At 43.4% G+C, this 10,398-nt stretch overlaps 1 protein-coding gene across 4 annotated transcripts in view; it reads right to left on the reverse strand.

Annotated features, from left to right (window-relative positions):
* ptk2 (protein tyrosine kinase 2) overlaps positions 1-9,055 on the reverse strand; it is a 465,509-nt gene extending 456,454 nt beyond the window's left edge. For 2 of the 4 annotated variants that reach the window (XM_033019915.1, XM_033019912.1), the window contains exon 1: positions 8,853-9,055. The gene's annotated coding sequence lies outside the window, so the exon portion shown is untranslated. Of the gene's footprint in view, positions 1-8,848 lie in introns of all 4 variants that reach the window. The other 2 variants (XM_033019913.1, XM_033019918.1) reach the window with 2 other exon arrangements.
* Between the last annotated feature and the right edge of the window lie 1,343 nt (positions 9,056-10,398).

Genomic DNA, 10,398 nt, shown 5'->3' on the forward strand with positions numbered 1-10,398 from the left:
AAGAGGAGGGGGAAGAAGAGGAGGGGGAAGAAGAGGAGGGGGAAGAAGAGGAGGGGAAGAAGAGGAGGGGAAGAAGAGGAGGGGGGATGAAGTGGTGGAATATTGCGTTGGGGAACGGGTTTTTTTAGGGGTACAGGTGAGTGATGGGATATTGCATTGGGGGAGCAGAGGGTCTGCACTTGGTCTAGTTAGTTAAGCTATTAAAATTGTTCAGCATTTCCAATCCGTTTGCTCTTATGACCAATGAATGCTTGAGATTGCAGGCATTTTCATGTAAACTGCACTTTAAATAAAATCTATCATAAATGGAACATGCATGCCCACTGAAGCACAACACAGGGTTATGATTGCTAATTTGCTGATTTAGTGATTGGTTTGAAAAACAATTCACTTTTGTTCATTGTCCCTAAACCAGGCCCTCAATTTGAAATAACTGCACATGGTGTCTCAGTTAATATTTTTTGAAGCATATCGTTTAGCAAACTAGCATCATGTCAAAAGGAAATCAGAAGCAGTTCAAGAAAGCAGATTACCACCAGCTTCTATGGCATCTGGAAATGGAAAACAAATATTATCTAACAGAAGTAGACAAAAATGCTGGAGAAACTCAGCGGGTGAGGCAGCATCGATGGAGCGAAGGAAATAGACAACGTTTCGGGTCGAAACCCTTCTTCAGACTGATCTAACAGAATCACCTCAATACACAAGGAAGCAAATAAGTGAAGAAACTGCCAGATGCAAGTAGAAATCCCAACAGGTTGAAAACCAGGTTAAGGAAAAAGAAAACATCTTATAGTTTGGAATGCAGGTATTTAATATTATCATGCTGCATTTTTTCCCCAAAAAGAGGCACTATTAACTGTACCAACCCCATTTAAATTAGCAACTATGTTAATAAAGGAGTCAAAAGTATATAGAGTCCAAAGAGTGTACGAGATCATGAGAGGAACAGATAGGGTCAATGCACAGAATATTTTGCCCAGAGAATGGGAGGAGGGAGGAAAGATTGGAAGAGTTAATGGGAACATGAGGGGGTAACTTCTTTTTCACACAAAGGGTGGTGGGTGTATGAACAAATTGCCAGAGGTTGTGGTTGAGGCAGGTATTATTGCAATGTTTAAGAAAACATTAGACAGATACATAGATAGAGTTGGTTTAGAGGGATATCGGCCAAAAGCAGGCAGGTGGGACTTGTTTCGATGGGGCATGTTGATCGGCATGGACAAGTTGGGCCAAAATGCCGGTTTCCACGCTCTATGACTATATCAGTAAATTAAATCCAATTATCACATCCAAAGAACTGAGCATTTTTGGTCTTAAAGTTTGAATTTATTGGACTCTTACACATATATCATTCAGCCATGCTGCAAAGATTGCATGAGCAGTAATTCACAGATCACAACTGTGCCAAATACACACAAAATGATCGAACGTACACAGAAAATAGAGTCAGTCAGTCGGCCCAACTCTTCCATGCCAACAAAGATGCCCATCTAAGCTAGTCCCATTTGCCTGTGTTGGGCCCATCTTTCTAAACCTTTCCTAGTTATGAACAAGTCCAAATCTCTTTTAAGTGTTATTGTAACTGCCCCAATACTTTCGCTTGCAGCTCATTCTGTATGCACCACACTCTGTCTCCCTCAAATCTCTTTTAAACATCCTAAAGACTCCCATTTAAAGACTCCATCAAATCTCTTTTAAACATTATTACTTCCCCAGGAATAAAGACTTTATGCAATCTCCTTATTTGTGCCCTTGTGATTTTGTATACCCGAGTCTTCCGTGCTCCAAGAACAAAGTCCAAGCAAGCCCAAACTGTCCCAATAACTCAGGCACTCGAGTCGTGACAGCATACTTATAAATCTTCGGTGCACTCTTTCCAGCTTAATGATGTTTTTCCTATAGCAGGGGAACCAAAACTGCACACAATACTCTAAATGTGGCCTTACCAGCCAACTGTCTTATACAACTGCAACACAATGCAACACAATGTCTCACCTCCTTTCTGACTGATGAAGGTCAGTGAGCCAAATATCTTCTTCACCACTATTTTCAAGGAACAATATACTTGTAGTCCTATGTCCCTCTGTTCTATAATACACCCAAGCATATCCGTTCACTGTGACAGACCTATCCTAGTTAGACACTTAACTGAATTAAACACCATTTGGCATTCCTTAGCCCACTTAACTATCTGCTATAATTTTTGATAACCAACTTTACTGTCCATGTTATCACTTATTTTAGTGCAATCTGCAAACATATGATCTGACCTTTCCATCCTGGGCCTCCTCCACTGTCAGAGTGAGGCTTCACGCAAATGTGAGGAACATCACCTCATATTTCACTTGGGCAATTTACAACCCAGCAGCATGAATATTTAATTCTCTAATTTCAAGTAACCCTTGCATTTCCTCCCAACCCCTATCTGGATGAGAATGTTCAAGCCATGGTTAGCAAGTTTGCAGATGACACAAAAAAATGTAGATATCATAGACTGTAAAGGAGCTGGAGAATGTCAAAAATTACAGCAGGTTGATCAGCTAGGTAAGTGGGCCAATGAATAGCAAAAGGCATTCAATTCAGGCAAGAAATATGTGCTGTTTTTGAGAAATCTCACCAGCATAGAACTTTCACAGTAGGCAATAGGGAATTATGAGTACAAGTGTAATGTCCCAGAAAATGGCATCACAGGTGGACAGGTGGTAAAGAAGACATTTGGAACACTGGCCTTCATCAGCCTGTGTATGTGTACAGGAGTTGGTACATTATGTTGCTGTTGAACAAGGCATTAGTGAGACCATACTTGAAGTATCGTGTACAGTTTTAGTTGCCCTCCAAAGGACTGACATCATTAAGCTGCAGAAAAGATTTATGAAAATGTTGCAAATACTTGAAGGACTGAGTTATAGGGAGAGGTTGGGCAGACTAGGACTTTATTCCTTGGAATGATCTTTTTGAGGTGCATAAAATCACAAGAGGCAATGCATAGGGCGAGTGCAGTTTTTTTCCCCCAGAGAAGAATATTTGGAAACGCGAGGGCATTGGTTTAAGGTGAATTATATAAAAGGGACACGTGGGCAACTTCCTCACAGAGAGTGGTGGGTATATGTTACAAACTGCCAGAGGAAATAGTTGAGGCAAGCACAATAACAACATTTAAAAGACAGATATAAAGACAAAAAAGGTTGAGGGATATGTGCTTAACACAGGCAAATGGAACCAGTTTAGTTGGGCATCTTGGATGGCATGGACGAGTTGAGCCAAAGAGCCAGTTTCCATTCAAACTGATTTTCCCTTGCAGGTAGACAAAAATGCTGGAGAAACTTAGCAGGTGAGGCAGCATCTATGGAGAGAAGGAATAGGCGACGTTTCGGGTCGAGACCCTTCTTCCCTTGTGCAGAGTTGTACTAGTGGCCAAAGGACCTTGGATGAAGGAAGAACTGAAGGAAATTCATACTGGTCAGGAAATGGTGTTGGGTAGACTGATGGGACTGAAGGCTGATAAATCCCCATGGCCTTGTGGTCTGCATCCCAGGGTACTTAAGGAAGTGACTCGATAAATCGTGGGATCATTTTCCAATGTTCTATAGATTCAGGATCAGTTCCTGTGGATTGGAGGGTAGCTAATGTTATCCCACATTTTAAGAAAGGTGGGAGAGAGAAAATGGGGAATTATAGACCAGTTAGCCTGACATCGATGGTGGGGATGATGCTGGAGTCGATTATAAAAGATGAAACAGCGACACATTTGGATGGCAGTAACAGGTTTGGTCCGAGTCAGCAAGGACTTACGAAGGGGAAATCATGCTTGACTAATCCTCTGGAATTTTTTGGTGATATAACTAGGAAAATTGACAAGGGAGAGCCCATGGATGTCGTGTACCTGGACATTCAGAAAGCCTTTGATAAGGTCCCACATAGGAGATTAGTGGGCAAAATTAGAGCAAGATTCAAGATTCAAGGGAGTTTATTGTCATGTGTTCCAGATAGGACAATGAAATTCATTTGTTTCAGCACAACAGAATATAGTAGGCATAAATAAATACAGGACAGATCAGTGTGACCATATACTATTGAATATATATACACACATAAATAATCAGATAAAGTGCAATGGGCTATTAGAATTGAATTGAATTGAATATTGAATTGAATACCTTTATTGTCATTCAGACCTTACGGTCTGAACGAAATTTCGTGCCTGCAGTCATACATACAATCATACAATAATAAACAACAATAAACACAAATTAACACCACCACAGTGTATCCTCCAAGCACCTCCTCACTGTGGTGGAGGCAAAAATCTTAGGGTTACTGTCTCTTCCCTCCTCTTCTCCCTCTGCGCTGAGGCGATACCCCACCGGGCGATGGCACAACAGTCCCGCGGCTCACCGAACCCCGCGAACGGGCCGGTTCAAACACCGCGGCCCGGGGGTGGTCGAAGCTGCCGCCCTCCAGTCCAGCACATGCAGCCGCTGGCCCGCGGCTCAACCCAGGACTCAGGTCACCGCCGCCAGAACGCCGTCCCAGCCACCGGAGCACCGTTCCAGCCCCGAGCCGGATCGCCCTCACGTGAGTACCGTTCTCCCTCGGGCTGGGCCACTCCGACGGGAGTACCGTTCTCCCTCGGGCTGGGCCACTCCGACGGGAGTGCCGTTCCACCCTCGGGCTGCGCCACTCCGACGGGAGTGCCGTTGCACCCTCGGGCTGGGCCACTCCGACGGGAGCGCCGTTCTCCCTCGGGCTGGGCCACTCCGACGGGCCACAGCCCCTCACTGGAAAGTCTCTCAGCCCCTCGCCAGGCCGCTCTCACGAGAGCGAGCTCAGGGCGAGTCCTGTCAGCTGCCTCCAGAGTCCCGAGGTCGCCAGCTCCGCCATTAGGCCTCAGCGTAGACGGAGGCAGAGAAGGGGATACGACAAAAAGGTCGTATTCCCCCGAAGGGAGAGACAGCAAGCCCCGTTTCACCCCCCCCACATAAACACGACCTAAAAACCAAAAACGTAACTAGACAAAATGAAAAAAACAACACAAAAAAGTAAAAGACAAACGGACTGCAGGCGAGCCGCAGCCGTTCCCAGCGCCGCCACGTCCGGTCGCAGCATTAATGTTCAGAGTTTTGTTTGAGTTGAGTTTAATAGCCTGATGGCTGTGGGGAAGCAATTATTCCTGAACCTGGATGTTGCAGATTTCAGGCTCCTGTACCTTCAACCTGAAGGCAGCGGGAAGATGAGTGAGTGGCCAGGATGGTGTGGATCCTTGATGATGCTGGCAGCCTTTTTGAGGCAGCGACTGCGATAGATCCCCTCGATGGTAGGGAGGTCAGAGCCGACGATGGACTGGGCAGTGTTTACTACTTTTTGTAGTCTTTTCCGCACCTGGGTGCTCGTTGCCGAGCCAAGCCACGATGCAACTGGTCAGCATGCTCTCTACTGTGCACTTGTAGAAGCTCGAGAGAGAGTCCTCCTTGACATACCGACTCTCCGTAATCTTCTCAGGAAGTAGAGGCGCTGATGTGCTTTCTTTATAATTGCATCAGTGTTCTTGGACCAGGAGAGATCTTCAGAGATATGCACGCCCAGGAATTTGAAGCTCTTGACCCTCTCCACCATTGACCCGTTGATATAAACAGGACTATGGGTCCCCATCCCACCCCTTCCAAAGTCCACAATCAGTTCCTTGGTTTTGCTGGTGTTGAGAGCCAGGTTATTGTGCTGGCACCATTTGGTCAAACAGTCGATCTCACTTCTATACTCTGACATCTCCATACGTCCCACAACAGTGGTGTCGTCAGCGAACTTGATGATGGAGTTCGCACTATGACCGGCTACGCAGTCATGAGCATAGAGTGAGTACAGCAGGGGGCTGAGCACGCAGCCTTGAGGTGCTCCCGTGCTGATTGTTATCGAGGCTGACACATTTCCACCAATATGGACAGACTGTGGTCTGTGAATGAGGAAGTCGAGGATCCAATTGCAGAGGGATGCGCAGAGACCCAGATCTGAGAGTTTGGTAACCAGCTTGGAGGGGATGATTGTGTTAAATGCCGAGCTGTAGTCAATGAATAACAGCCTGACATATGAGTTTTTGTTGTTCAAGTGGTCCAGAGCGGAGTGGAGAGCCAGCGAGATCGCATCCACCGTTGATCTGTTGAGCACATGCTATTGGGTGTAAGCTACTGACATGGATAGAAAATTGGTTGGCAGACAGGAAACAAAGTGTAGGGATTAACGGGTCCCTATCAGAATGGTAGGCAGTGGGGCTCGGAGCTGGGACCGCAGCTATTTACAATATACATTAATGATTTAGATGAAGAGATTAAAAGTAACATTAGCAAATTTGCAGATGACACAAAGCTGGGTGGCAGTGTGAACTGTAAGGAGGATGCTATGAGGATGCATGGTGACTTGGACAGGTTGGGTGAGTGGGCAGATGCATGGCAGATGCAGTTTAATGTGGATAAATGTGAGGTTATCCACTTTGGTGTTAAAAACAGAAAGGCAGATTATTTGAATGGTGTCGTCAAAGGGGAAGTACAACGAGATCTGGGGGTACTTGTTCATCAGTCACTGAAAGTAAGCATGCAGGTACAGCAGGCAGTGAAGAAAGCTAATGGCATGTTGGCCTTCATACCAAGAGGAGTTGAGTAAAGGAGCAAATTAGTCCTTCTGCAATTGTCCAGGGCCCTGTTGAGACCACACCTGGAGTATTGTGTGCAGTTTTGGTCTCCAAATTTGAGGAAGGACATTCTTGCTATTGAGAGAGTGCAGCGTAAGTTCACGTAGTTAATTCCCAGGATGACTATCATATGTTGAGAGAATGGAGCGACTGGGCTTGTATACACTGGAATTTAGAAGGATGAGAGGGAATCTTATTGAAACATACAAGATTATTAAGGGTTTGGACACGCTAGAGGCAGGAAACATGTTCCCAATGATGGGGGTGTCCAGAACCAGGGGCCACAGTTTAAGAATAAGGGGTAGGCCATTTACAACAGAGATGAGGATATATTTTTTTACCCGGAGAGTTGTGGATCTGTGGAATTCTCTGCTTCAGAAGGCAGTGGAGGCCAATTATCTGGATGCTTTCAAGAGAGAGTTAGAGCTCTTAAAGATAGCAAAGTCAAAGGATATGGGGAGAAAGCAGGAATGGGGTACTGATTGTGGATGATCAGCCATGATCACAATGAATGGTGGCGCTGGATCGAAGGGCCGAATGGCCTACTCCTGCACCTATTGTCTATTGAGTTCAGTTAGATCTATTCAGTCAAGTAAAAATGCAATGTTACATCGTCACAAATATTTTAAGAAAAATGGACAAGAAAAAAAATTAAGATTTCGATATGAGCTTTCCCTCACAAGTACATTTGCGTCAAACTCTAATGGGGACACATTATCTTTGGTTCCAACAGTTGAGGATTTGTCAGGGTCTCGGAGTAGTAAATTAGACATTTATTCAATATTTTCTTTCCTTGTAGATGAATAGTTGCTCAGTAACATGTCTCCTCCAGATTCCATTCATTTAACAATTTAGTTTAATTCATGAAATATAGCCAGTGTGTTTGTCATTTATTTATATTTATTCATTTTTAAATTGACAATTATATCTATCACAAAACCAGCTGTTTGTTAAATATGTTCATGCTCTGATAGACATACTGGAATCAATGAGGTTTTCAGTACGGTTATATTGTTCTTCTAAGTTAAAGATTTCTCACAGTATTCGTTTTCATTTCAAAACAATCCAGCAAAGTGCTGCACATCATTCAATTATTGTTTTGATAAACTTGTCTTCAACAGAGTGAAAACTAAAGTCGTCTTCTTCTTTAACAATTTATGTTGAGTAGTAAAAACGTAATTAAAAATCACAGTAGCAACATGTTGCAGGAATAATAAATAATTTTATTTGAAAGGCAAATGTGAATTACCACAATTCAGATGTAACAAATATTTTACATAATGGTGTTACTTTGTTAAAGGTAAAACAATGAGGCTATAAATTTACACGTATGCTTTGATCTGTTATATTACACGCTGATGAGTGCGTGTTCTTTCTGCACCATACTACAATCTGCTAGCCTACTGTACCAATTGAAAATTGTTCGATAAATTGTAACAAATGTCACTCATAAATTGGAAAGCAAAATGAGTCATAGGGAATCCAAATGAAATCATTGAATCAAGTGTGCGAACACACTGCAGCGGATATTTGCTCGGGGGGAGGGGGTACTTATTGTTTTTAAAGATAACTGAAATACAACTCATGTATTGAAAACATGTAATGGGGTCCAAAAGCCGCAATTATCCTCTGTTCACTACAACATAGAAATAATTAAGGTACGCACTCAATATATACAGGCTGCACCGATAGCAAGCTTTTTTTGTTAATGCAGTAGAAAAATATACGATGTTAGTCACGCACGCAGAGACACCCAAGGGCCAAATAATACGAAACACCAACACTTTAAATAAAGACTTATTGTGATTTTGCTCTTGCCTAAATGAACTTTGCGCCACGATTTTTTTTTAAATGATAAAAAAAAAATAATGTACAATCGCTCGCGTACAGCCTTGTTGCATTCCTTGTAAGATTAAAAATGAACAAGTCCAGCCCTGCTCCCCTTTACCATGGGGCAAAGAGGGAGAACAAGGACAGGGACAACACCAGGCGCCTCTCCCTCCCCATCCATGCAGGCAGGCGTTGCAAACTTCACCACTCCGCCGTCAGTTATTGAACCACCTTTTTCCCCAAATGCGGGATTTCTTTCTTATCGTCTGTCGTTGGGGTGAGTGAGAGAGGAAACATCAAAACCCTTTCAGCTCATGTTTCCAAAAAAGAACACACTTACTTTTCCTCCTGTTAAGGGGCGCTGCTCCGTTGGAGAATACGTTTCAATCAATAATCAGTGCTTTTTTTTCTTTCTCTTCAACCGTTGAAAGAAAACGCGAAGAGTTTAGATTCCGGCCGCGATTTCTTGATGCACGGCTTGCGGCGGCGGTTGCAGCTGCGGCGCGCGCGCGACCTTCCCCTTCACCACTGACACCAACGGCCCCGCCGCGCGCTCCCGCGCCGTGCGCGTGCTCGCTTCTCAGCACAACTGCCGACGACCCACCGCGGGCGCTGGCGCTGGCGGACGCCGGGAGGCGTTGTCGGCATTCCAATATGGCGGCGGAGAAGAGAAGAGAGGAGTGCGGACCAGGGACCAGGGATGGTGGTTGTTGTCCAGTGGAGGCCGGGTACGTGGTTGTGCCCCATTCATTCTCCACAAAATAACGGGAAGCACCCATCCCGTTCATCACAGACGTTCCCATCTCGTTTCGGAACGATGAAGTATGTTCATGGGGCATTCACTCAATCGCTTTTCAAAATTTCTGCAATTGCTACCTGTTTAGTCCTTCTAATCTATTCCTATACAAGTAATTATAAATAACAAGATATGTAGTGAGCCAAACAGCACTGATGGTGTTTTCCCTATTCACACCAATTTCCAATGAAATCTGTAACAAAACGCTATCCGGATGGAATGTATTATCTCATTTTAAAAATTCCCGATGTTCATAGGCAAATTTATTTTTATTTTCCCTTTTAATAAAGAAATTCAATTATGCAAGCATTATTTTTCTGGCTCATGGAGCAAAGGTTTCTGTCATTGGTTGTGAAATGTAGTTATTTTTTTCATGTTATTGATTTTAATGTCAGTTACATTTAAATGAATCTAGAGTCGAGTTGTATTCGAGTTCCTTTATTTGGCTTGAATGGTGGTTTAACCCTGAAAACTATTAATGGAAAGTTGGGTAGACCATCCAATAATGGGCTTACATGACACAACGAACAGACGCTGATTTACAAAAAAAGACAAAGTGGTGGAGTGACTCAACAGGTCAAGCAGCATCTACGGAGAACATGAATAGGTTACATTTTGGGTCAAGACCCTTCTTCAGCATGCTTCTCATTCCCACTCAAAATACACAGTTTTGTTAGACAAGTGCAATAGCTTGAATAAAAGTAGCACCTTTTGGCTGCTGAGAATTTCACAAAAAATATTGTATCCTAATCAAACATTTCCACATTTATCTTTTTTGAATAGCAACCAGTTATATTTCTATACAGTGTATTCATTACATCCCTTCTGCTTAAAAGCCTGACTTCCTTTATCCTGATTCAACAAACATTTATCAAAAGAAAAACATAAGGCAGAAGAGATAGGAAGAGGATTTGACACAGAGGCAGCTGAAGATAACGTGTCTATTTTATTCATCCATAGAAAACCAGAATTGGAGAAAGATTTTGATGAGGGATGTGGTTGGTGAGCTAAAAAAGGCAACTTCATTTGGAATAGCTGAAACAATGAAAGGGTTACAAATAAGGACATAGAATCTGAGTTAAAAATAGAA

This window comes from Amblyraja radiata, chromosome 4 (genome assembly GCF_010909765.2).
Source record: "Amblyraja radiata isolate CabotCenter1 chromosome 4, sAmbRad1.1.pri, whole genome shotgun sequence".
Lineage (NCBI taxonomy): Eukaryota > Metazoa > Chordata > Chondrichthyes > Rajiformes > Rajidae > Amblyraja > Amblyraja radiata.